Consider the following 26,691-nt stretch of genomic DNA (forward strand, 5'->3'; position numbering starts at 1 on the left):
ATACTCTTACTTTATTTATGATCTTACTTAAACTTTACATTATAGGATACTAGATGTTTCCTGCATGGTGTCTCCTCAGTCACTGTGCATAGGACCCTGAGAAGGGGTAGGAATATACAGGGGCCAACGCAAGGCCCAGCTGCATCTCCAGCGTCCTGCAAAGGGACTGTACATCATGCGGCAGAGCCCTGTGCTCCACTCTGCCACCAGGACAGAGCCCGGGAGAGTGATCTGGGGTATCCACGTTGGAAGGAAAGCTTTCAAAAAATGTTTGCACTAGGGTTTATGCCTATAAACTATTGATGGAAGGGGTGTCTGCTTCATTTCTAGCTTGAGGCTTAGAGTAAAAATCAAGCAGAAGTCAAACATTTTCCATATTCAGAAAAGTCTGATGACAGAATAATATTAGTAGTATTAATCTTCAATTAATATTAGTAATCCAACACTGATAAATGCATTAAGACCAGGGTTATTCATCCCTTTGCCTTAGGATTTCTAAATAGAAACCTTCAGATAAACCATGTTGGATAAAAACAATCACAGATTTCATAAAGATTAAAATCTTCAAGAACTAAGCCAGAAACTCAGGGGGAAAAAACAACAGAAAGCCTAGAGTTTCTGTTAACACAAATGGTTACAAAAATACCATGGGAATGGAGTCCTTTTAATGATGTGGCTATTGCACATGATCACATCTTGCTTTCATTTAGGATAAAAATGCCCCAGTCTACTAGACTTAATCTCTTCCTCGGCTCAGAAAAGTAACTACTATACAGATGGGTTTGATACTTTTGGGGGAAATTGATATGAAAATCTTATGAAGCTAGACAAGTTAATCTCCAAATCTCCAGGTATTGCTGATTATGGGGTAGTTCTGTTTTTTTTTTTTTTCTTTTCTTTTTTTAAGTAAGATCTCTTATGATATGCCAAATGCTGTCTTCAAATGAACTTATTAGAGATGTTACAGTGACACATTAGAACCCCACCTAGAGTTTTACAAGAGAAATAATCCAGAGAATAATGTGTGAATTTCAGGAATAACTTCTGGAAACTCACAACAGATAAGTACCAGTGCATCCCAGAGCCTGCTGGAAGCCCGCCTTTAGACAGAGCATAAACTTCTGACACCATACAGTAGGGTGGAACGGCCTGGCAACATGTCTGTGACTGAAATCAATTGTTTAGCATGCAGGGAAGGTACTGGAGTCTTGTTATCTCATTATCTCATTGTGTTGATATATGATTACAGTGATTATCATTATTATGCAATGTGGCAGAATGTAGTTGCTTGTGGTAAGTGGTGGTATATAATGTAAGTTGACAATATAGCTTAAAGGTATAACATTATGAGATAGTAACAGGCTTTTCTACAATTTGTGGCCTTAAGGGAGGGTGGGGGGTCCCAAGGCATGTAATCAAGAAACACCTGAAATCTCCCTGTTTTTTTTCAACTGGCCTACTTACAAAACAGTAGCTCCTCTAAAACTTGCTAAAGGAGAAGCAAGTGCTTAAAGGTTAGTCAGGCAGCTGCTTACATATCAATCATGCCTTCAGATGAAGGGAACCCATCAAATATTCTAGAAGGCTGTGACTTTCACTTCTCTAGGTCATTCTTGCTTTCAAATATTCTGTTCCACTCTGCCCGTGTTGATGATTTTCCTCACTACAAACACCTTTTTGAAGGCAAGTTTCTTTATGTATCTAGACTTTTCCTTTTACTCGTATCAGGAAAAACTAGATGTCATTCTCCAGGGGTGTCTAACAGTGGAGTCAAAGCAGGGGCTCAAAACAAAAAGCTGAGAGACATAATCGAGTGAAAAATACCCAGACAGTTCTTTAGAAGGGACCCAAAATGACCAGTATCTCCACTCTGTATCTCTCAGTGATCTTACATTGTACTGGCTTTGAAATCTACTGGGTATGTTAATTTTCACAATTTAAATAAATCATCAGATTATTCACAAAAATCTGAGCCCAATAAAGTAAAAGTATACAACACTGAACAGGGTCGACTTAGTACTGGCAGGATTTTAAAAGAATCAGATCTTAGGGGAACAAAACCACAAGAGAGTACTCTTCTGAAGTTTGCTTCCTGCCCTCCTCCACCTCAGAATCTTGTTCTAGGCTAAGTGATTCACGGTGGTAAATATTTGCCAGTGACTATTGGATTCTAGAGATTGACTGGTTTGGGGTTGGGGGAATCCTTAGGGGAAGAAAGTCTGAATAGTGAGGTGCTCTGTGCATGGAGGGTTAACCTACAGCTAAGAATTAGTGTGTCCATGAGATGGATAACTTCACTATAGGAACAGTCATGCCTAGAATAATATATTTATTTTTCTCCCACCTAAATTATAATTCACTTTTGTTTTCTTTGACCCTTCCCTAAAGTCTGATATTCCTACCTGGACCAGGATAGTTGTATGGAAAAAACCAACAGGAGAGGCAAAAGTCAGGCATCTGCTGAGCCCAAGCCTAGTAGGATCATTGCATTGAGGAGAGAACATAGCCCTGGATTCTCAGGCAGTGAGGGGTCCATGGTAGAGATTGGAGCGATATGATGCTGCTCAGGGAAGCAGTAGCCTCAAGAACAACCCTTGAACCAGCGTCCCTCCTCTCATGTATAATAGGAAGGCAGCCTTTGGAAGGGGCAAGACCAATGCTTGGGTTGCACTCAGAATGTGAGAAAATGACACTTATTTTCTTCGCCAAAAGAAATAGAAAATAATGCAATTAAGACCCTTCATATCTATGAACATATTGAAGAAAGAAAAGGTTCTATTCTAGAACACAACACAAAATTAAGGTAGAACAACTTATTCATTAAGAAGGAATTTAGACAGTCCACATGTACAGTGAGGACAACCTTAATGCCAAACCCAAATACAGAATATTGTCTGGCAAGGAGAATAAAATACAATATGTGACTTTTATGGTGACTCTGAGATAATAAAAATTGACATTTACTATGGAGGAAATTGTGTTCCCCCCAAATTCCTATGTTGAAGTCCCCAATGTGATGGTATTTGGAGATGGGGCCTTTGGGAGATAATTAGATTTAGATGGGGACACAAGGGTGGGATTAGGGCCCTTGCAGGAAGAGACTTGCGTTAGGTGCTCACTCCCCTCCTCTCCACATGTGAAGACATAGTGAGAAGGTAGCCATCTACACACCAAGAAGAGAGTTCTCACCAGAAACCAACTATGCTCACACCTTGATCTTGAATTTCTGGCCTCAAGAACTGTTGACAAAATAAATGTTTAAGCCCCCCAGAGGGTGGCATTTTGTTGTGGCTTAGAAAGCAGTATATTTACTGGGACTTACGTAAAGACCTGGTACAGCTGAATGATGTGCACCCACTTTAATTTCACCCTCTGGCATTGGAATGCTTTAATTAGCTTTGTTATTTTTAAGAAGTGATACAACTCTTTCCCAGTCTTCTAAATGTAATTTTCACCTGCCCTAGACCTCCTCACCCCCTGAAACCATGTCACAGCACAGTACAGCTGAATACAGAGACGCTCCATGTACATCAGGGGTACCCTTCCACCACAAGGCCTGTAATTCTGGTTCTTCTTCTCCGTCTGACTCTCTAAGCTCTCGTGTGTGCCAATGCACATTGCTGTTTGCTTCTGACCCACTTTCTGGGTGTTGTTTCATTTACTGCTGTCATTTCCTTTGGCGTATCGACTCCCCGCTCCACTCCGTGCCCACCACCTGAATCAATTCTCCAGGAAGCCCTGCCCAGGGATCCTTTCCTATCTGGACAAGCTTCTTCTCTCTCTCTTTCCCTGGGTGGTGAAGAGAGCCCAATGAAGGCATATTCATAAAATTCAATCAGATTTTGTTTCCTGGTCTTCGGGGCTATCCGTCCAAATTTGAAATAAGCGTATTAAGGATTATACAGAGAGTAAAGTGTTAAGTAAATTACAGATGATCTGGATGAATAAACAAATTCATTACTTCAAGATTGAGAGACTTTTTCCAGGCAATATCTGCATCTCATGTTATATCCTCCTTGAAATCTCACAATGTAGTCTCTGTAAAATCAGAAGAGGAACAGTTTCTTTTCTAATGAACTGATTTTTCTCTCCATTTATCCTCTGGTTTTACCTTGAGTCCAAGTGTTGAATAAATAATTCATGGAGCAATGAAAGTTTGTTTCAACTGTCATAGGTGATTTTTTTAAAGTTTACCCTTACAAGGGAAAGCCTGAAATTTTTAGTAACGTCACATAATTTATTCCACTTTAAACTCACTCTTGGGAATTAAGAATTAAAGAAAAATTCATGTTTCAAATGTCATTTCTTTAGAAAGTGCTTAAAATAGACTTAATGTCTAAATGTAGAGACTGAAATATTGTTAATAAAAGAAAATAAAAATTGCATTGCAAATTTCAACATTTAACCAAATTCAACCATAATAAAAACGTGATTTTTTTTGCTCTTGACTGAATTTTAAATTATTTCTAATAAGCACAAAGATAGAAGCAATAATTCCTGTTCAGCTCCAGAACACAAATTTTAATGCTTAAAATAGAATAATAACAGTAGCTTTGAATAAGCAGAAAGTGACATTTTTGAAATGAGATCCCTGAGCACAAAGGTTATGTATGGCTTTCAGTCATGCCCAGATGATCTGTTTTTCACAGTTAATTTTGGAAATTCACCATGTCCTTTGTCAGCCTATCCTTCTGAAAGAATTTTTTCCTTATTAAAAAAAAAAGTCTAATGTAATATCATGCTTTAGTATCTGGTGATGTTCTTGACCCAAGAAATGGAAAAATGAGACACAACACAGGGAAATACAGGGAAATGGTGACAGTATTTCCCTGTATGGAAAGTCTCTTTGACCACAAAATCCGAGAATTTGAAGAGTTCTTAGAGATTTTCTAGCCCAAATCCTATTTATTACTGGTGAAGAAATATAAATTCCATGTCAACTACTCTTAAACGTTTTTTAAGTCTCATAATTTCAACTCAATCTTTTATACCTTTGAAAACAAAGGAAAGCAATGGAAAAAGAAAGCTGTTTAATTTGTTATTTTATATATGGCATAAAGTATCATTTTAAAAGGTACCTTGCAGCCCATGCTATAATGAGGAACAATGGTGTTTTAGCTCTGGATATAGAGGTATATTTAAATAGGTGATTCAAACTGGGCAATGAGAGTCCAGTGAAGAGAAGGAGCCTCTATACGGTGTGATCCTAGAACTGGCTGATTCTGGAAGGTGAGAGACACATTTCCCACTTTCAGGAGAATGGTGCTCACAGTAACTTCACAACTCACAATTCCAAGGGTTTGAGAAATATTTTATGTTCACAGTCACAGGCTCCACAATACATCTGTAAAACTGCTCCCTTCTTATTGTATTTTTTTGTAATTAAGGTGTTTGTACAGGTATGGGAGTTGCACATGCCCTTGGTCTGTTTGCGGCAGGAACAAGGAAGTGGGATCATGCACAAAAGGGAGCGTGTTTGGAGGTGTGGGATCGGAGTTACTGTTCTGGATTTGGCAACAATGAAAACAGAGAACTCAGACTGGATCAGAGTTTGTATAGAAACTTTGTGAGACACAGAATTGACTCAACAGTGGGGTCTTAACTTTAAATTGTCTGAAAAAGTCTTGGTTTAAACTAGAAGGCATGATTCTCATGTCTTTTCCTCAAAGGGCATAACTATGGGCAAATTACTTTGAAGTACATTCTTATTTGTACTCACATTTGTTGTATAGATGATAAAGGACTTTAAACAGAACTACTGTAGTTTGAATTACTCATCTCAACCCATTAATTATAAAGTAAAATTGGAATTTTTAGCCAACATTTGAGAAAACAAAACAGACTAGAAAATATGAGTAGATTTCATGTAATAAGGAAGAATATTGAAACAATATATATTTATAAGTATATAAGTATATAGATATTTCCTATATACTTATCTCTTATGGGTTTTGATGAGGCATTTTTTAACAGTCCTAAAGCAGACAGTCTCTGGTTGGTAGTCTTCAAGAAGGGCTCCATCAGTTCTTTCCCTTCCTGTATGTGCCCATTTTCCTATCCCTCAAGAGGTGGAGTCTATTTCTTCTACTCCTGAATATGGCAGCTCTCATCATCTCCCAAAGGAAACCAGGCACCATGAAAGAAGCCTGATTATTCTGAGACCACCATGCTGTGGCAAAGTCCAAGCTAGATAGGGGGAAAGAACCAAGAAACTCAATCAATAATGAAAAAAAGATGCCAGCCATATGGCTCCCATATACTGTCCCCATGACCCTTCCAGGTATCTGAGTCATTCCAGGTAGGACAGCAGACACTCTGAACCAGTGACAAGTCGTTCCCACCATGCCCTACTGAATTCTTGACCCACAGAACTATGAGCAAATATGGTCATCGCTTTTATGTCTCTTAATTTTGAGTAGGTTTGTCGTGCATGTATACACATCTGAAACTGGTACGAGAAGCCTGGAAATGCTGTAACAAAAATCTCAAACGTGTGCATTGGCTTTGGGACTGGGTGGTGGCAGAGACCTGAAGGGCAGTGAGGAGGCTGAAATGTTGATGAGAAAATTGCTATTGGAGTCCAGACAAAAGGAGAACTGTGTTATAGTTTGGTGAAAATTTGGGAAGACTGTTGTCTGTGGTAATGTACAAATTACAAAATGAACCTAATGAATTTGTGGACCTGACTGAGGAGAATTCTGGAAGAATGTGAAAAGTATTACTTGGCTTGTTTTAGCCATGTGTGGTGAAGGATTGCAAGAACTGAGGAAGGGAACTGAGGAAGGAGCCATTCAGTCCTCCAGCAAAAATGACAATTAACAGTTCCAACACAGGACTTGCAAAGAAGCTTTTTCTGAACAGCAAAAGGTGTTCCAAGTAAAAATCCAGTCTTGGGCAAAGGTCAAATCCAGAGCTTTGTAAAGTGTGGCTTTAATGCAAAAAACAAATTAAGGGGTGTGACTTAAAGATCCCATGTTGAGATCTCTGAAAGATGGAAGGTAGTGAACTGAAAGATTCTTTTAAGATATAACCATAACCCTAAGAAGAGAGAGGCCTGTCCCAAAACAATTTGTGTTTGTCTTTTGCCTAATGAAATAGACTATAGTTTTATGTACAGGAAGATGACAAAGATACAAAGGAGTTTTGCCAACTTGGACTAAAAGGGACAGAAACAGTCAAATTTAAATTAAAAATGACTTTGCATCCCCAAACTTTTCAGGGCTTGAAGATACTGAGAAAACTACAGGTTATTTCCTGTAGACAGAAAAGCATGACTTGCAGAGCAAATTGAAAGCTCAGAGAGCAAAGGGAAGAGCCATAGAGAACCAAAACCAGAGAGTGGAACTGGGCCCTAGTCAATAAATATTTTCTGCCCTTGGAATGGGTAGCACAGGGCACATGTGCACAGCTGGACTTCCAAATCGCTATGAGCTGGTGACTTTATGTGCCTCCCCAACTTCCAGCCCCCATTTTTTCCAACAAGATTGTACATTGCAGTTTTCCTGCTCCTGGCCTGCTAGTCTATGTCAGGTTTTATAGTGCAGATAAATTGTACTTTTAGTTCAAAAGCATTTGCATATGAGGAATTGCACTCAAGAAGCCTCAAGGCACATGGGCATGATATACATGATGAAATCCTGGATTTCAACCTGATGTAATGCAAGGACATATTTGGGCAGGAGGGTGAGAGTATGTTGCCTATAGGACACAATATGACCAGAGTTTTCAAAGATAGCCACCATCAATTCTTTCCCTCCTTGTAAGCTTTCCACCTATCAATAGGTAGAGTCTGTCTCCCTCTCCTCAAATCAGGGATGGCCTTGTGACTTACCTTGACCACTGAATGGTAGAAGTGAAATTCTGAATTTTGTACTTAAGAGAACTGACAGCTTTCACTTCCTTATCTTAAAAGCCAATTGCCATGTAAGACCTCTTAAACTAACATGTTATGAAGAAGTTCAACTTAATCACGTGCAGAGGCTACACGGAGAAGAAAGCTCATAGGAGTGAAATCTTGTTAGACCTTCTAGTCTATCCCGCCTGCCAACTGAATACAGACAAATAAGAGACCCCACACAATGTCACACAGAGTAGAACTACCCACATAAGCCAAGTCAACTCACAGGACAATAGGAAGTAATACATTGTTATTCTTTTAAGCCATAGCATTTAAGGTTATTTGTTAACTGAAAAAAATAAATCTCAAAATTAATTTCCTGCTTGTGTGACTATCTTACAGAAAAATGCTGTTGTTCTTTTCACAGAACTAGGGTAAAGAACTAGGGAAACAGAAAGCATCCTTCAGAGTAAAGAAATTAAAGAAGTAAAGTTGTCTTCTGAGTATTATAAAATCACCACAGGATGATTCAGCGAAGAGATATAAAAAGAGATTACTTACTTTCTGGTAAAAAAGACTGGATTGGAATCAGAGTGAAGGTATTAATTTATGTAAAGAAAGAAAAACCAGTGGCTGGCTTTCCAGCCACAGGGAAGATAACACCAGGAGACTCACAGAGCAAAATGTGGTGGCCCCCCAGCAGGGCCCAGGGCATCTGGTCCCCTGTTATATCCCTGTTTGTGGGGATGGACCCAGCATGCTCGGAGAGCCCAAGCCACTACATGTATGATTCTTTTGAGTTCTCTTCCTAACTTCAGATTCATCAACAAACTTTTTATTAACTTTTTTAAAATTTCTAAAGTATTATGCATATGTTTCTCATGAGAAACAAGCAAGGTGGTATTCAGGTTTCATATACTGCTGTGGCCTGAATATCTGTGTCCACCCTCCCCAAGTTCACATGTTGGACTCAATACCCAATATTATGGTGTTAGAAGGTGAGACCTTTGTGAGGTAATTATCTCATCCCTTGGTGCTTGTATGAAAGGTACCCATACAGAACTCCCATCCCCTTCCCCGTGCAAAGACACAAAAGAGGTCAGCAGTCTGTATCCCGGCACTCTGATCAGCCTCCAGAACTATAAAAAATACATTTCTTTTATTTATGTCACCCCATCTGTGGTATTTTGTTATAGCAGCTGTATAAACTGAGACCCATCTCTTGAGCTGGTATCTTGGTTACTCTAGACATCTGATGATTGACTTTCTGAGCTAAGAGACTGAAGACTCATACTGAACCAGGGAAAACTCACTGGAGTCACACCTTTATGGGAATCTGTCCAGGCAGCAGCCAGCATTCCCAAGGAATCACAATGTCTGTCACAAATGTCTGCTTTTATATTTCCATCCCAGGGCTGAATCTTGCTTCCCAGCCACTGGCCTCCTGCTCTAGCCATGGGATACCCTTTAGACAGTCCACTTGTAAAGAACCATTTCCTCCACTGTGCTACTGCACACTCTCAGATTCCACTTGCCATTCCACACTGCACAGAAGTCTAGAAGGAATAGAAAAAAGAACTCAAAGTATCCATGAGGGACAGGGTCTATTCTGCAAGGATGATCCCAGTTGGACAGTATGCTAGAATACTATGTTCAATAAAAAAACATCTTTGCCTGGCTGCATAGGGATCAGGCTCATGAATCTTTCTCAAGACCTATGTGTACACTTCCTTGTAAAATCCAATTTTAGTAATATCCCTGCTAAAGTCAGTTTAACCAGAAACACCCTCAACCCTCAATATCTGATCACCCTTGAAATCTGACTGAGTAATTCATCCTCTGCCATCCCCTAGGTGATGTCTAGTCACCCTGGCATGACTTCAACTTTAATATTATTAGGTCAGTGTAGCCAGAAGCCCCCTTATCCCTGATGTTTCCTCTTAGTAATTTTCCATTTACCAACACCCACCCTATTCCTTGGCTATGAATTCCCTCTCACTCATGCTGTATTTGGATGAAATTGAACCTCATTCTGTACTGAGGTCTCTTTCCCCCCATTGCAATAGTCCTAAATAAAATCTGTTTTTGCCATTTTAACTACTGTCCAGCTCAGGTTTTTGTTTGACATCCCTGAATTTTGCATAGCTGGCTTTTTGACATCCAGATCACACTGTAAAAGTCTCTGCAGAGAAGTGACCCATGACCCAATCAGCATGTATTTCTCGTTTGTTTCACAATTGATTTATATAAGGTTCTTGGTGGCTGTGTGTGTATTTTCCTCTTTCCCACTTGAATATAATTTCCATGAAACAATGGTTCCCCATTTGTCTTGATCTTTGCTAAATCTTGTCTGTATAAAGCGACTAGAACATCACAAGTTCTTGATAGATATCTGTTCACTGCCTGTGAAGAGTAGAGCTTTGACATTCTTGGAGCCAGCATTCAGGATATCAGGTATTCTCTAGTGACCCTAAGGAGCCATGAACAGCCCTATAATTTGCCGTTCCCTTAGGCATTATTTGAATTAAGAGACAGAAACAAGATGAAGCACGTGAGAAGGATTGACAGTGGCCACATAAATGATGTGGAAGAGAGAGGAGTCAAAGGAGGAATATTCAACATTATCAAGGTATGATAAATACTTTACCTGTCAAAAAGGAAGGACAGAAAGAATTAACTGAGGACTTAAGATGGCCCCTCTCAGTTCCCTTACACTAAGGAATGCTCAAAGGGGATGTGAAGGAACACAGGGCAGCAGAACGCGCAAGTTAGATCCTGCAATGTGTAGAACGCTTGAGGGCTAATGATTTTGTAAGCCTCATGAATTTGGCGGTTATAACAATCATTTCCTGAAAAAATAACTGTCTTTGTTGAGATAAATCAATGTATCGAGGCCATGGGAAACAAGGTCACAAACGTGGGAAATAGGAGACAAAGGTACTCTAAAACTCCCCTGCGACTCTCATCCTTGTGTATGAAAGAGGCACTGCGGGGATCTCTCTGCTGCTCTCCCTGATGCCACCACAAGTATGCTTTCCAGTTCTGCAACAGCGTGCCAGACCTCCCGTAATAACCCAACAAAATCTCCACCTTTTTTGCTCTTAGCATTCCTCATATACCCTTCAGTCTGCCCAAACCGAATCACACAGCACTTGGATCTATCTGTTCAGACTCTGCTCTGACATTTCCTCTGCTCTTCCACTCTCTTACCTAAACAAAACCTCCCCCCCTAAGACCCATTTCCCCTGTCACCGCTTCCTCCCTTTCCTCTTAGTTTTTTTCATTTGTGCTTCATCTTCCTTTCTTGTGATGTTCCTCATTTCCTACCTTGTCCTTGGTTACCAGCTTCTCTCTCCTAAAGACTACGGGCGAGTTTTCTAAGGGCAGAATCAATACATCTTTTTAAAAGTCCCAAAAAACTTAACAGAGGGACTTTCTCCCAATAGGCATTTAATCAGTAGTAACTATAACTGTTCATTGTACAATAAACTACCAATGCATAATGATTTAAAATGTTCAATTCTCTTTCTCATACGTTCCTTTGGATCTTCTGTCTTCCCTCTATTTTCAATAATTTTTAATGAAAGTTGATCTCCTTAAGAGTTTTTAGGAGTGCTTCATCTTAAAGACTAGTTTTATTTAGGAAGAGAGCTTCATTAAATAAACTATATGGCTCCATTACTACTGGTTGCTCAAACCAAGAACTCTCTGGCTGGTTTTACCTACACATGCCAGTCACCTCTGCACAGTAGTCAAGTCAATCAAATATCCTTAGGAGGCCCAGGAAAACTACACATTTAAAATTTAAGGATAGCTGAGTTATTAAGCCACTGGTTATAAAAACTTTTTTTTATCACTTTCCTCAAATATTTTGAAACCATCAGCTTTACAAGTTCACAGGAGCTATATCGCTAGCAGTATCTCCATCAGAAGAGTTAATTTCCTGAGTCTTCAGGGGGAAAAAATTGTGTGGCGCACAATGCTGAGCACCCAATAGAAGCTCAGTTAATTTGAATTCAACCCAGGAGGATACATGTTAAAGGAAAGCAAGTTGGGAGAAAAATCCGATTAACAATTGGAACATTTCTCCTGTCCTTCAGGCAGTCAACTCTGCGGAAGCTGAACCCCTGCTGCTCCACAGATACAGTCTACAGTGGATTATTGTTAAGTCTGTCCTGGTTGGGATAAAGATAGAAATGTTTGTGATCTTTTTAAGTCTCTGAGATCACAGAGGGAGTAGCATGGAATTACAGAGCCATAAAACGTTTTGTTCAACTCCCCTGAAATCGTGTCGACGTATGTGACATCTTCTCTAGTGGAAATAGAGTAACAACCACCACAACAATAATAGGTGTAATAATAATAGCCACCACATATCAAATGCATTATTTGTATTAGGCAATGTGCTTGGCGAGATTATTTCATTCAATCCCCACAAACGCACGTAACTGGCATTGGCATTTAAAAGACAGAGAACTAGCATGGCCTGCCCGAGCAGACACTGGCTTTGAACCTTGGTGATCTGACTCTAGTTAACACACAGTCAAAGAAGAATTGCCTTTATAGATTGATGGAGCGTATTTTTTTACAAATATGTAGTTAAGGGTGTTTTAACCAATTTTTTAAAAAACATTACCAATACTTGTCATTGAGTCAGATTACCTTGAATTCCAATCTCAATTTACTATCTGTGTGACCTTGGGAAAGTCAACTCTAACATCTTTAGCATCACTGAACTTAGCTATTAAATGGATGCAGTGATGCTTATTCATAGGATGTGAGGATTTAAAAAGACACTTAAACCATAACTCTTTAACATACTACCTGGCCATAGGAAGGGCTTAAAACGTATAACCGATATTATTATCAATTATTATCAGTACCCATAAAAAAATCTCTCTGGCTACACTGGAAGGAATGTAATGAGAACATACGTTTTTACACATACTTCACATTTATTTAGCACTGAGCTATAAAAATTAATGGTGCCAGTGCCAGAGAGCCTACCAGTTCTGGGAAATTGTAAAATGAGTGATTGCCTAAATAAATGTAGATTTTTATGTTCATTGAACTAGGAGATCAATATTTCAGTTTCCTTCTATATTAGGTTTATAGTCTATGTATATCCATATAATAGAAGTGAATTTATTTTAAAACATGTAATCCTTCCTTTAAAATTATACAGGCTTTGGAATTTTCTGGACATTACCATTTCAGTGTTGGCATTCTTAGTTTCTTATCAGCTTAAATTGAAAAAAAAAAAGGTGATTTTCCTTGGGTGAGTTTTAATTTTAAAATGCAATTAAAATCAAAACAAAAGAGAAAATGGGGATGTAAATCACAGCCTATGTGTGGCAGTGCAGAAAATTCAACAGATTAACACCTCTTATTCAAACTCTCTTTTTTCCACACCATAGATAGACCCCTTAGGTTTTGCAAAATGATGTTTGGGGGTTGTTCTCTTTGCTTCTCAAATTTAGGAAAAGTGTGACTAGATTCTAAAAACAGAAAAAGAAAATATTTCCAAAAATTGAGGTGGCTCACCTTGAGGACATCCTAAAGTTTTACTCCATTTGCATGTAATGAACATGTAGACAGTTTTATATTTATGTGGTTTGTTTTGGGATAGTACAGGTACTCTATTATCCCTGTGTAGTGTACCCTGAATTCTTGCAGAATGGAGCTGGAAGGGAAATGGACTTCCTTTTGTTTGCGGACAACTTTTACTTATCCCTGACGTCCCTATAATTCTTTAATAGGTCTTTTATGTAATTTTCATTTACCTTTCTCTAAGTTCAGATGAGGAAAATGGTCTAGGCCAGGGTGGTTTGGCACATGCCAGAACCTCACTGACTGCAGAGAACAGACACTGTGTTTTTTGGTTCCGAGTTCTTGGGGAATGCTAAAACCACAACACTACCTGAAGCAGCACCGGGCAATGGCAGAGGGTAATCCCAGACTTTTCAACCCAAGGCTCTTTGCTTTCTCATATTATTTGGTAGTTATGTTCAATCCATGGTGATTTTGGAGATGGGCTTAGAGCATGCAGGCCAATCGTGGGACATATGAAGCAACACCCTGGGGAAGACTGCAGCCTTCCTTGCCTTGGATGAAGTCGAGGGGCTGTTTGTGACTCTAGCCTTTCATTATTTAAATAGTTATGACAATGGTAGAGGTTACTATTTGGTTTCAGTTCTAGATTTAGGTTTGCCTTCTCTTCTTTTCTTTACAACAAAGTCATCAGGATGACATGAATTCTGAATCTAAAATGTAAGGAAAGAGAGGGACATTATGGTTTACCCAGTCTGTATTATTCTCAGGCTACTGTCCTTAGGTTATTCTCTGGGAGTCTTTGTCTACCCCCAAGCCATGCCTGAAACATATAACTCAGCATCAGCTTGGAATCTTAAAGTTAGATTTCAACTCATAGACGTTTTGAGTAATAATAATGAGAATTTAGAGAAACCCTCTAAACCTAAATTCAAAACATTATTTTCAAATTCAAACTTGTATTTTTATGTGTGTGTATACATATCAGTATGTATGTGTGTGTATATATATGCGTATGTAATTGTGCATATATATGTGTGTGTGTGTGTAATGTGTATTATGTATATATACACTTACATATCTACCAATCTATCTCTTATACTCCCAGAAATGCCCTGCTTTGTAATAATGAAAATAGTAGTCTTTATCAAATATTTTATATGTAACATCATAATTATTATAATTAGCTCTGAACATATCATGAACTCACTCTCTCACCTCTGCTCAAAACCTGGCGATACCTTCTTATAATTATGAGGGTAAATAAGATGTTCCATGATGTGGCTCCAAGGTTATATTGCAGTGCACACCTCTTTGATAACTTCTTTTCCAGGGGTTCAGACCAGAAAAGTGATGCTCCCGTGCAGGGTTCTCTGCCAAGTGCTCCTTCCAGTGTCCTTCCAAGCACTCTTCACTCCTTTGTCCCCTTCTGCATAACCTTTGGGTCTTGGTTTAATTTCACTCAGGGAGCTCTTCCTTGGAAATTCAACCTCAAAATAATCTCCCCTGGAACCATCCTCTTTTTTGTGCCTCCATTTCTGGGTGAACATTTATTTCTGTTACTGATTGTTTACTATCTACCTCCTCCCCTGGATAGAAAAATCATGTCTGTCTTCCTCCCTTCTGTGTTCTCAGTTCCTAGCACAGTGCCTAATACAGAATATCTCCTAGCACAGAATGAAATTAGAATTTCCGCAAGGTTACAAACAAAAATACATAAGCATTCATGGTGCTCATTCATTCTAAACACGCTTTATTAAATGTCATTTCAGAAATACTTTGCAATGAAGTAGATAAGCAGGTAGACCTGTCTTATCGTCAGACGTAATATCTGTGATCCATGTAGAGTGAACTGATCATCATATGGGGAGAAGCAGCAAAGATCTGTCACAATTAAAACAGGAGAAAAGATGCAGTCCAAGCTTACCCAGGCTAAGCTGATAGCTTAGGTAGAGTCAAAACCACTAGAAAGGAACATGGTACTGGAAATGTACAGGTAGGGAGATCACATGAGGAGAAGTGAATCTTAACAGAACATGGTTCAGGATGGGTTGCTCAGCAGGCACCAACTACACAGGACAAGCACAGAAGGCAACTGGGAATAGTGCTGCCTATTCCACTTGCTAGACTCGGAACGTTCTCAAGCAAATTTGCCCCCATAATGCTTTCCAAATAGCACAAAGACCCAAACAAGGAAGACAAACTGTTCTTAGTCAATAGGAATGTTGGTGTTACCTTGGAGATAAGCATTCTTTGCAATCAAACCCATGTCCTGAAAGCCTCCAACAATCACACTCAAGTACGCGGCACTCAGTCTAGAGCATAAGAGCTTTCCGGTGGGCTACGCCAGCAGGCTGCTTGAAACAGTAACAGAAATCCCTGAGTCATGGAGAGAATTGAGACATTGGATGCATATGGTAAATGCCCTTAGAATGAGCAGGAAGCCACATGCCCTGGATTTCTGGAATGTTTCTATGTATTTCTTTGAACAGATTCAAATGAGAATTGTTTTCCTCATTTATGTATCATTTGTCATACACCCACACAAAGCAATAGCAGAAACCGTTCTTTCCCCCAGTGAATTTACCATTTAAAGAGGAAACAAAACACATATAATTTCTAACTATTTACCAGCAAGTGAGACTCACAACTGACAAAACACACAGGAAAAGCACCAGAAATCCCAACTGCCCCTGCCACTCCTTCCTTCCCACCCCATCTTCCAGATTTCTCATGAGCTTTCCATCATCACAATTCTGATCCTTTAGGTAAGGTTCAGTTGGGTCCAGAACTTTCCAAAGATAGGCAGCCTGACTTTAATAAAATGATTTCCTTTGCATTGTATGTTCACTGCCATGAACTTGGGGAAAGCCTGCTCTAGAAGCAGAGCTGAACTGAAAGAAACACATGAAAACATGTGGCACCTAATCCCAGGACCCAACCCACTGGGGCGAACAGATAATTTAACATTTTAATTTAAAAATAACATACTACATGCAACAATAGAATGATATGTGCAGTCTACTAAAAGAAAAATATTTTCCTATTACAAATATACTGAGTTTTATATTGCAGCTATCTAGGTGAATTGCTGTTGTGCTCCAGGTAGCGCTCTCTTCTTCACCCACGAGGGCACATTACACTATACAGTGATAGCCCCTACTTGTCTGTGTCTTCTTGGGAATGCTGGCTCCAGGAGCCCTGTCTCTCCTCATCGCCTTATCTACTCATGTCTAGCCAGGGCTAAGGGACATAGCAGGAGCTGTAAGGTCTGTGCTGAATGGATGACTGCAGTGGTTCAATGTTGGAGATGTGTAGAGTCTTCACTGTGTCTTCGAAGGCTGTGCATTAACTCACCCTTGTCTGTCTTTCCAAGTTCTTTTCTTATCCCTGTGCTCCTCACTCATTCTGCGCCAGCCTCCTTCCTAATCCTAACTGCCACTCATGGTCCGGTGTCATGTATTTATTCTTCCCACTGTCTGGAATGTTCTTGCCCTAGATAGCTGCATGGCTTGCTCCATCACTTCATTTCGATTCTACTCAGATGGTTTTCTCTGATCACCTTATCTAAAATAGTTATTCCCCTGCCTTCTCCTCATGTTCATCACTCACTCTCTTATTTTCTTCATAGCATTCATCACTTACTGCCACCATATCATAGATCGATGTCTATTTGCTTATTGTCTGCCTCCTCACACTGGAACATAGACCCCTGATGATAGGGACTTGTTGCAGGCACTGCTATATCAGTGCCTGTCACCTAGTAGTTGCTCCGTAAATATTTGTTGAATTGCTAAGTTCATAAAAAGCCACAAAAAAGGTTTCGGAAGGTACATCCTATGTTGCCCGCATCTCTGCCATCTCAGACTTGTACAGAAAATCCATTTATAGAAGCTGGTGTAAAATGTGCGGACAGTTTAAAAATAATAAAAAATAAGAAAGGAAATTGGAGTGGATAAGTCAAAAAAAAAAAAGGATGTTAATTATTTTTCCTGCCCCTTTGTCCACAAAAACCCCTATGGTTTTGCTGAGCCAAGATACACATGTAAAATTCTGAACACATCACAAATCTCTTTCAGATTCCTGGTTGCTCCAGAGTGTTGCTCTTCCAAATGAACAATTATACCCTCTAAAAATATGCCCAATCATCTGCCTGCAAATACAGTTGTTTTATTGGTAGGAAAGAGACCACTCTATGACCCAGATCCAGATCCTGTCCACATTTTGCTATGATGATGGTTTTCGAATGGAACCATGCTGTTTGGTGAGCGATTTAGCATCCACATATCAGGTACCTTGAAAAGTGATTTCTCTTTGCCTGGAGGATTGCGCTTATAGGCATGGATCCCAAGGAAATAGTCATGTATGAAAAGATATGTACAAGGCTTTAGATCTGGGTGTTGTTTCTCTCAGAATTAGTTATCTGGCAAAAGTATTGTGTACTTAATGTATGAGACATTGTAACTACATAATTAAGTACTCTGAGTTATATGAATACTGTGTTAGTACACCTGTTGACATAAAAGATGATCATGATTTACAAAATTATATTTTTGCATATATCGTATATTTATATATCTATGCCTTAGGAGAATTTGGCTGTTCTTTTTCAGTTTTTGTGTATGTTTATATTATGATTTCATATCATAATCAGATTTCACTTTTAAAATAACTAATTATAATATTATTAAATTGGGGAGAATATAAAATAAAATATAGCTCTTCAATTTATATCATGCATTTGCACTGGGGTTATCTCTTCCCCAAAGGAGTGAAAATTGATTATTGGATCAGGAGCAAAACATATTCTTTTCATTTATAAAAGAAGAGATATCCATACAGCATATTAACAAATATACAGTATATTAGTAGCATTAAAAATTTCATGGGAGGGTGATTAGGAAAAATATATCTTAAGAGGCTCCTTATATGTGTAACAGTGTAATAAGGAAAAAAAAAAAGTGGTTGAGAAATCCCATTTCATTCCAATCCAAACATTTTAATCGTATGTTTATACATCTTTTTTGGAGATTTTAAAGTTCCTTCCCTTAGTTTTGCACATATGGTTACTCCTCACCTCCACTAAGTGCAGGTTGAAATCTAACCACCAGCACTGAGGGGACAGCCATACATAAATTCATGGGGAGTTTCCAAAGAGAAGTAAAGGAATGAGGACCCTGGATCGCTCATGGCAGAGCTGCAGCTTAGGAGAGAGTTAACTCCGACAGCCAGCAAGCCACTTCAGGCGTCTTGAAAGCAGTCCTTATAAATATTTCTGCCTTTTCTAATTGAGGTCAGACAATGGGAAGCTTCCACTAATCCCCAGACATAGCACTTTTTTTTTTTTTTTTTGGCATTTGTACAATGCCTTCATTTAAGACCTTCCTTAAAAGCATCCTCTCAGTGATAAATGAGTGATGGAGTTGGCAAGTCTTTTCACTACTGACACTCATATTTCAGAAAGTCAGGATTATGATTAGAGAAGCACAATATCAAAGACAAGGCCCAAATCAGTCCCCAGAGCAAGAGCTGCTGAAATCAGAATTATCAACAGAGTTTCCTCCCAAGAACCATTTGGAATCCATCAAAAGGACAGAAGGGGAGGATGCTAAACATCAACAATGAAAGCGAAAAAAAGACAGCCTCCACCTCCCAATATAATAAAAACAATTTCTCCAGGTTGTCACAGACCATTCTCAAGAGGTGATTTAAACTGCAGCTGCAAAAAACAAACAGGCTTGAGATTTCCTGTAGCATGTCACAAAGGGTACTCAGCCTACAGCTGTACCAAGTGTTTTGTCACTGGAAGCTGAGTGGTGTCCAGTGCTGAGAAAACATGTCTGTTCTCCTTAGCCATTCCTAGGAATCAGATTAGTCTCATTAAGGAATGGTTCTGTCTGGTGAGACTCCACACATTCTTAGAAGTCACAGTCACAAATTTAAAGAGAAAATGGGGTAGGCAGATCATGAAATACCCAAAGATACTCATATCTAAAAACCTGGAATCTGAACACATGACCTTACATGACAAAGGGGACTTCGCAGATATAAATAAGGTTAAAGACTTTGAGACAGGAGATTAGATTGGGTTATCCAGATAAATCCAATCTTATCTCCTAAATCTTTAAAACAGAGGATGTGTCCCCAGGTTGTAGTGAGGAAGAGATGTGATGAGAGACACAAGGTCAGACGATGTGGCAGGAGGACTCGACCAGCTCTTGTTAGCTTTGGAGTTGGAGGAAGGGGGTCATAACCCAGGAGTGTTTATGACCCATCGAATCTGGAAAAGTCAAGGAAAGAGAGTTGTCCTTACATCCTCCAGAAAGGGATACAATCCTGCTGACATCTTGATTTAGCCCAGTGAGACTACTGTCAGCAGAATTAGCAGATAATGAATTTTATAATTTTAACCAGTAAGTCTTTGGTACTTTGTTAGCAGCAACAGGGAATTAAAATGAACCCAAGAGTGGAATTATCAAGTCGTCACTTTATGACATCCATTTATTGCTATTACTAGTCCTTAATCATAATCCAAAATGCCTTAAATGTAGGTGTGGCAAAGCCAGTCCTACCTCCACGCTCAGACCACCATCCTGGAGGTCACACCATAGCATCAACCCAGTCGGTAACCAAAGTACTACTACAGCAGAGAAACCAGGGTAAGGAAGTAATATTTCTGAGGACCCTTGTTCGTTTTTCTCTGAATCTTTTAAATCTGTACTATAATGCATTAGGCAATGTATGCCGCCTTATTTGCTCAACTGTCTTTGTTAGAAAAATAAAGGCCCTTCAAACAATGTAATTCCACCTAATCTTAAAATAGCTGAGAAAATTATAGACTCTGGCAATCAGCCTGGACCTTTTTGTATCTACCCCAAAACTTAAATGTGATAAATGGATGCCAGTTTAAAAAAAAAAGAAGAGGAAACATTCAGTTTCTTCTGGGAAGTGACTCTGATTACAATGATATATTTGACTATAGCTGCATATGGGCTGTTTAGTTTTCATCGTTTTGTTCTCAACTCAAATATTGAGCAAACTATCTCTGACCACCTATTTAATGTTGCTCGTTCCCACCACATCGACAGAATTCCCTTGTTTCTATTTATTCGTAGTGTTAGCACTATCTGAAATCATATTTATGTTTTGTTTTGGTTCATGTATCCGTGTTATCCACTAAAACATAAATAAAAGCTTAAAATATAAGTTTCATGAAAGCAGAGATTTTGTCTATCTTATCCATGCTAAATCCCCATTTTGTAAAAGAATGCTATACACATACTAGGCAGGCATTAAATAATTGTTGAAATGGATGGATGGATGGATGAGTGGAAGGAACAGAGAACAAAGAAGATACCCAGAAGGTAAAAACACTCTTCAGAGGGTGTCTACTAATGAGAGAGATGGAGAGGAGCTGAGGAGCAAGGACTCCAGGTGACATTCCCCAAACAGACAGCAACACTAACCAACACTCCGAGAGGAGAATGACTTTGGTGCATGAAGGAACTGGAGCACTAAGGCAGCGTTGGACAGAGAAAAGTTAGGGTTGTTGCATATTAGATATCAGTTTTGTCCAGGAAATGGAAATACATTAAAGAGAGGGACATAAGAAACTGGCTCTGGGGACTAGCATGTCAAAATAGCCTCTTGTTAACTGTGATTTCTGAATATTGAACATCCCTCACTTAAGCGGCTACTCTATTCTCAGGTGAACCCATCTGAGATGCCATATTGAATTCCAGTCCTGTGATTGAATCTGTTCAACATAAGCCCGTGGGAGGTGTAATTTGCATCGTCACTTTCCACTTGGCCGTGCTTATCTTTTCTCCCTCTCAGCCTGGACCACTGAAGAGACAGGTGGCAAAGACAGTGATAAGGAACTGTGCTGGTCACTGAGGTGTCACCACACAGTTCCAATCCCACCCTTCCCTGGTTGGCTCTGTGATGCTGCAGTTGGTTCTCTGCAGACCTGCTTATGCTTTGCCATGTACTCCCTGCTCTGCTCTTTCAACAGGAGGCACTACAGGGAGGCTGAACCATTGAAGGAGGGAGAAGAGACTTGTTTCTGCCTGTTTTACATCTTGTTCTCCACCATTGGGGTGGCGTTTGTTTCTGTTCTCCAGATTCCTCCAACAGTTTGTTTAAATAGCAAGTATAATTTCTCTATTTGTGACTGGATGCTAACACAAGAGCAAGTAGGAAAATGTGAAGATGTGAGGGAGTTTTGAACAGTCTTCCACTGGAAAGGACAAATGGGGCAAAATTGTATAGATAGTGAATGAATAGCAGAGAAGCAAGAAATGTCTATGAAATGGAAGAAAGCATTTCAACTACTTTATAACTTTCTCAACCACTAAATTTGTTGATGCCAAGGACAGTGTCCAGTACCTTTCTTCAACTTTCAAGGGCTTAACATATTGGCTTGCATATAGTAAATATCTAAATTTATTGTGATGAATCAATTAGCTCTTAAAGGAGAATTAGAAAGTCTATAAAGACAAAAGGATAGATATTCTATACAGGATCACTTTTCTGCTATCTCCATACTTGCTCCCAGAGTTAGACATTAGTAAGTGACCTTGTCAGTTTGTGTGCTTCCTGTGTGCATTGGAGAACTGCTGAAGAATATCACACAAAATCATAATAATAGAATATTGATGTTATTTTTTATTATGTTAATGAATACAGCTCATACAATCACTCAACCCTACCCCAAAATATTATTATGTCTTTCCAGTTTGCATAATGACAGTCTTACTTTTTGTATTTCATTCCCAGCCAACTTTCAGTAGATAACATTGCTTTCTTTAAGAAAACAGAAGCAGCCTGTGATAGTTAACCCCAAGTGAACTTCACCTCCCAGCATGCATGATCTTGTATAGCCTTTTCCACATTAACTCTGGTTTTGACCTTTTGACTTGCTTGGCTAATGGTGAACTGACATGTACGGTGCGCACAGATGCTTGATAAATACTTGAATATCAGGTGTGTCCTCTTGGAAATGCTTACTTTTGGCAGTTGGCTGCCATGCTGTAAAGATAAACTACCGAACTGTGAGGACCCACATGAAGATTGACCCTGAAGGTTGAAAGAACATCTTCCAGCCTAGCTCCCGGCTAAGTTCAGTAGCACGAGTGACCTCAGCTGCAGCACCTGGAGCAGAACTACCCAGCTGGGTCCAGTCAAACCCCAGAATAATGACAGTCATTGATAAGCCACAAAGTTATGGATGGTTTGCTACATTGTCACAGATAACTGCAACATCACTAGACAGAAATGTTCTTTTATTCTCATGATGGAATTACGACCCAAACCAGAATTTATACCCATTTCCCGATTTTTCTCTTCTTTGAATACAAAGGAAAAAGCCCTAATCCCATTAAGGTCCTTTGTCATCTGGATGGGAACTTTCCTCTTTGGGTCATCTCCTGTCACATCCTCATCAGTGTTTCTCTCTTCTGTGTCTGTCTCATCCCCATCCTAACATGATCTTGTTTCTCCCATAATTCACACAAGTATGTACACATGTATCTTACCATGACCCCTCGTCTCTTTCCAGCTAACATCCAACTTCTGTTCTGCTTTTCATAGCCGACCTTCTCAAATTCCATTTGTCCTCTGTCTGCTTGCTCAGTCCATTTTTCTTCAGCCCCCTCCAATTTGGCTTCTGCCCCCACCATTCCCCAAATTATTTTTGTGCTGATCACTAATGACCTCTATATAGCCAGCTCTAATAGTCTCATGTCTGCCCTCTACCTAATTAAAGCTCCCAATGACCTGTCACCATGCACTGCTGCATCTTTATACCTTCTTTTCTCTTGGCTTCCAATGTACTTTATGTTTTCCTCTTATCTGACCAGCTACTCTTCCCGTTTCCTCTCTTGGCTTCCCTCTCACACTTGGCTGGGTCTGAGTTACACATGGGCTCTTCAGTGTTCTTTCCCAGGGGTTACTATCTATTCACTGGCAAAATCATATCTATCCTCTTGCTCACTGTAGAATCACTGGCATTAAATTTGATTTCTCTTACTTATTTTTTTAACAAACATTTAATTGAGCACTTACTAGCACCAAACATACATTTAAATAGTATGATTCTTATTTTATAAGAGTTATCTGCTTGGAATTGAAAACAGTGTGAATGGCTAATTACAGTGTAACTGAAAGAATGTTACAGTACAGAATATGTCTATAAGCAAACAGATAAGATTCAAGTACTAGTCTAGGAAATGGAGAAAACTATTTCAAATAGCAAAGTTCTGAGAAATTATGCTCTTATTACAGTGACTCATTTGGTTTTTTACTTGAAGGTAACCAAATAAGTTAGTTCAGGATAATCCCTTAGGGTGGAGAGTTCTCAGGTTTGAAATAAATGTGTTCAGGGGCATTTGCTAATGTAAAAGTTTCATCAAGCTGTGGATTCTCAGTAAAACACTGGATTTGGACTAGTCCCTTCCTTATCACACATCTTCAAGTTATTCTCTTCTCAGAGTTTCAAGAGAATATGGTTATAAAGCCCACTTCATTCCTTTCTCTCTGTATTCTTGTTTTGCTTCAATCTAGCATAATTTTAGAGTTGCGGGAAACGCCATCCTCAGTAAACCTCCTACTGTCCCAAAACTCTTGTACCTGATGTAATTGAATAGGAGGTACCTTGCTTAATCTACAGACATTTTTATTTTAAGCACTTCCATTTGGTGACAACCTGAGTATTAATAAAAGTATATGCATATTTCAGGTATCATATTTTTACTCAGAAAATACCATAAGATTAAGGATCATAAACAATTTTAATCCATCTACTGTGATTTTCTACAGAAATGCAACAATTAAGGGAAAATAATTATGCTTCTGTATGAAAAAGTATCAATAAAGTCTGTATTTTATTGTACCTGTAGGGGTAGGAAATGCCACAGATAATATTGCATATTGCAAAGAAGCTCTCCCCAGTTCTAAAAACACTCTAGAGGAGTTAATAATTACTGGTAACGGACCAAAGTTGGTATATAATGCTGGAAAAATCGTTCATAAGAATTACCTTGACGATTATTAGATAATCTATCTCTAATTAGTAGACTTGAAACTAATCTCTGCAACCTTATTCCCACATATATAAAGGTCAGCTTTAATATAAATTTATTACAGATGGCATGCTTCAGGAAATTTAGTGGGGGTATAAAGAAGAGTAAGGAAATACAGCTTACAGGAGAAGATAAACGGAAAAAAACGAACAATGCCAAGCATGGCAACACACTATGCGAGGGAGTACACAGAAAGAAAAGAAACCCTACTTCAGAGAAAATACAATGGCTGAGGCAGGAACATGAGGAATTTTCCAAGGGCCAGGGGAAATAGGCCAGCATTTCAACACAGGTAAGGCTATGAGCTATGACAAGGGGCAAGAGGTGGATGGATGCGCTTGGAGGGCAAGGGGAACACTGACCTCCAGGTTGTGGGAAGAGCCTGTGCTGAGCAGGAGAGGCGAGGCTGGGCAGGTTGACAGGGTTTAGGGGCTGCATTTATCTCAGATGCGTTCTAAGCTAGATTTGTGTTTTGGAAACATGAAAGTTAAATATAATCTTTTGCATTTATTTACTTGATGAAATAGCTACAGCAGCTATGTTTATAATTTAAGCATCTATAGATCTTTTACTGAAACTCATTCTTGGCTTCCAACCTTTCAGATTGCAAGACAAAATGCAAATGTAATCAACAGCGTGCATTTAATGAGTTTTAATCTATATGGGGTGCTAGGATCCTTCCCTCATGGAAACGTTTCCACAGATAGGACAAGTGTATCCTAAATATAACTATTTATCTAAATCTATATGCCATTTATCTACATCAATGTCTGTACCTCTAGCAAGGAAGGAATGGAGGTGGGATTATAAGTAACTGTTCCAACAGAAACCGTTAACACTTTCTGACTGCTGTTCACCAAGACTCCAGTGGTCTAAGCAATCATCATTTCTCACCTGCATTATGGCCATAGCCTCCGGACTGGTCACCCTGATTTTGTATGACCCCTAGGAGTTTACCCTTACCACACCCACCACAGTGACTCTTTTCAAAGATATCATGACACCCCTCTGCTCCACCCCCTGCAATGGCTGCCTTGGATACAGGATCCTAGGATGGCCTATGTGAAGGTCCTGCAGAGTCTCACCTTCTTTTTCCTCTCTGACCTCATATCCTCATCTTGTCTTTTTCATCCACAGAGTCCCCCCTGCACGGACATCTCACCTATTGATCTCCTGCCTTTGGGTCTTTGCAGCAACTGTCTTCTCTACTTGGAACACTCCATCTCAAGGTATCCGCCTACATCACATCTCATCTCCTTCCTGTCTGTGCAAGTTATTGACGGGTTGTCTTTCAATTCTAAGCTCATCCTCTTTTCCTACTTGTGACAAGTGATCTAGTCCCTTTAAATATTTTCTCTTGGGCCAGCTGGCACAACGTTGAACTCTGTCAGTAGAGGATGCTGGAGAGACTTCGCAACAGAAAGGGCTTTTCTTCCTGCTTCCAGGGGTTCACTATCCAAGCTCCTGCAGAGCATTCAGCTTCTCTAGCACTCGGCTCCTGAAACATCCCCAAACCATCCGCTGTCTACAGTCCCCTGATCCCCAAATCTGCATAGTCTTACAGTGGAGTACCTCTGGCGGAAACTCCTGTGAACTGTTTTCCCCAGCACCCTAGAGAAGAGTTTTCCAGCAAGTTCCAGAGGGTAGACTTCTAGAAAGAACACTTTTCCACCGCAGTGTCTCTGCTATCCAGTGACCACAACTGTGCCTCCCAACAAGGCCCGGATCTCAGCCCTGGCTGAAGGGCACGCTATTCCAGCCCTAGAAGTAGTGGCTGTTGCTTAATCTTCTATCCCTGTATTCTTTGTAGTTTGCTTTACTTCTTCCTAGCCCATCCTGATACTCAAATTCTCTGTCCTAATTAGTGATTATTTGCAGTAAACATTCCCTATTTAAAGCACTATGGGGTTTTTCTCTCCTGATTGGACCTAGACTTATCTAGTGTCTTAAATGTCAGGATGAAGTATTTTCTGCCCTCTCCACTCAAATGTGCAAAGCCTTTTGGATCTCTTGGCCTTTTGGATCTTTTGGCCTTGCCCTAGGTTTTTTTTTCCATGGCACTTATAACCTTCCAACACTCTAGTCATTTTATGGGTTTATTATGTCCATTGTTTATCAGTTGCTTATTCCTGCTGGAATGTAAGTACCTCAAGGTATTCACCATTCTCAAAAGTTTGCTCATGGATGTACCTAAAACTCCTTAGAACAGTGCCTGGCACATAG

The 26,691-nt window shown here is 39.5% G+C and overlaps 1 protein-coding gene and 1 non-coding gene across 3 annotated transcripts in view; both read right to left on the bottom strand.

The window, feature by feature from the left end:
* The window catches only part of NYAP2 (neuronal tyrosine-phosphorylated phosphoinositide-3-kinase adaptor 2), a 239,826-nt gene that overhangs the window by 89,744 nt on the left and 123,391 nt on the right, over positions 1-26,691 (bottom strand). The window lies entirely within an intron of this gene.
* On the bottom strand, positions 52-249 carry LOC118927783 (small nucleolar RNA SNORA73 family). Its single transcript, XR_005030964.2, has one exon. It is a non-coding gene; the product is annotated as a small nucleolar RNA SNORA73 family (small nucleolar RNA).

This window comes from Manis pentadactyla, chromosome 6 (genome assembly GCF_030020395.1).
Source record: "Manis pentadactyla isolate mManPen7 chromosome 6, mManPen7.hap1, whole genome shotgun sequence".
NCBI classification, from domain to species: domain Eukaryota; kingdom Metazoa; phylum Chordata; class Mammalia; order Pholidota; family Manidae; genus Manis; species Manis pentadactyla.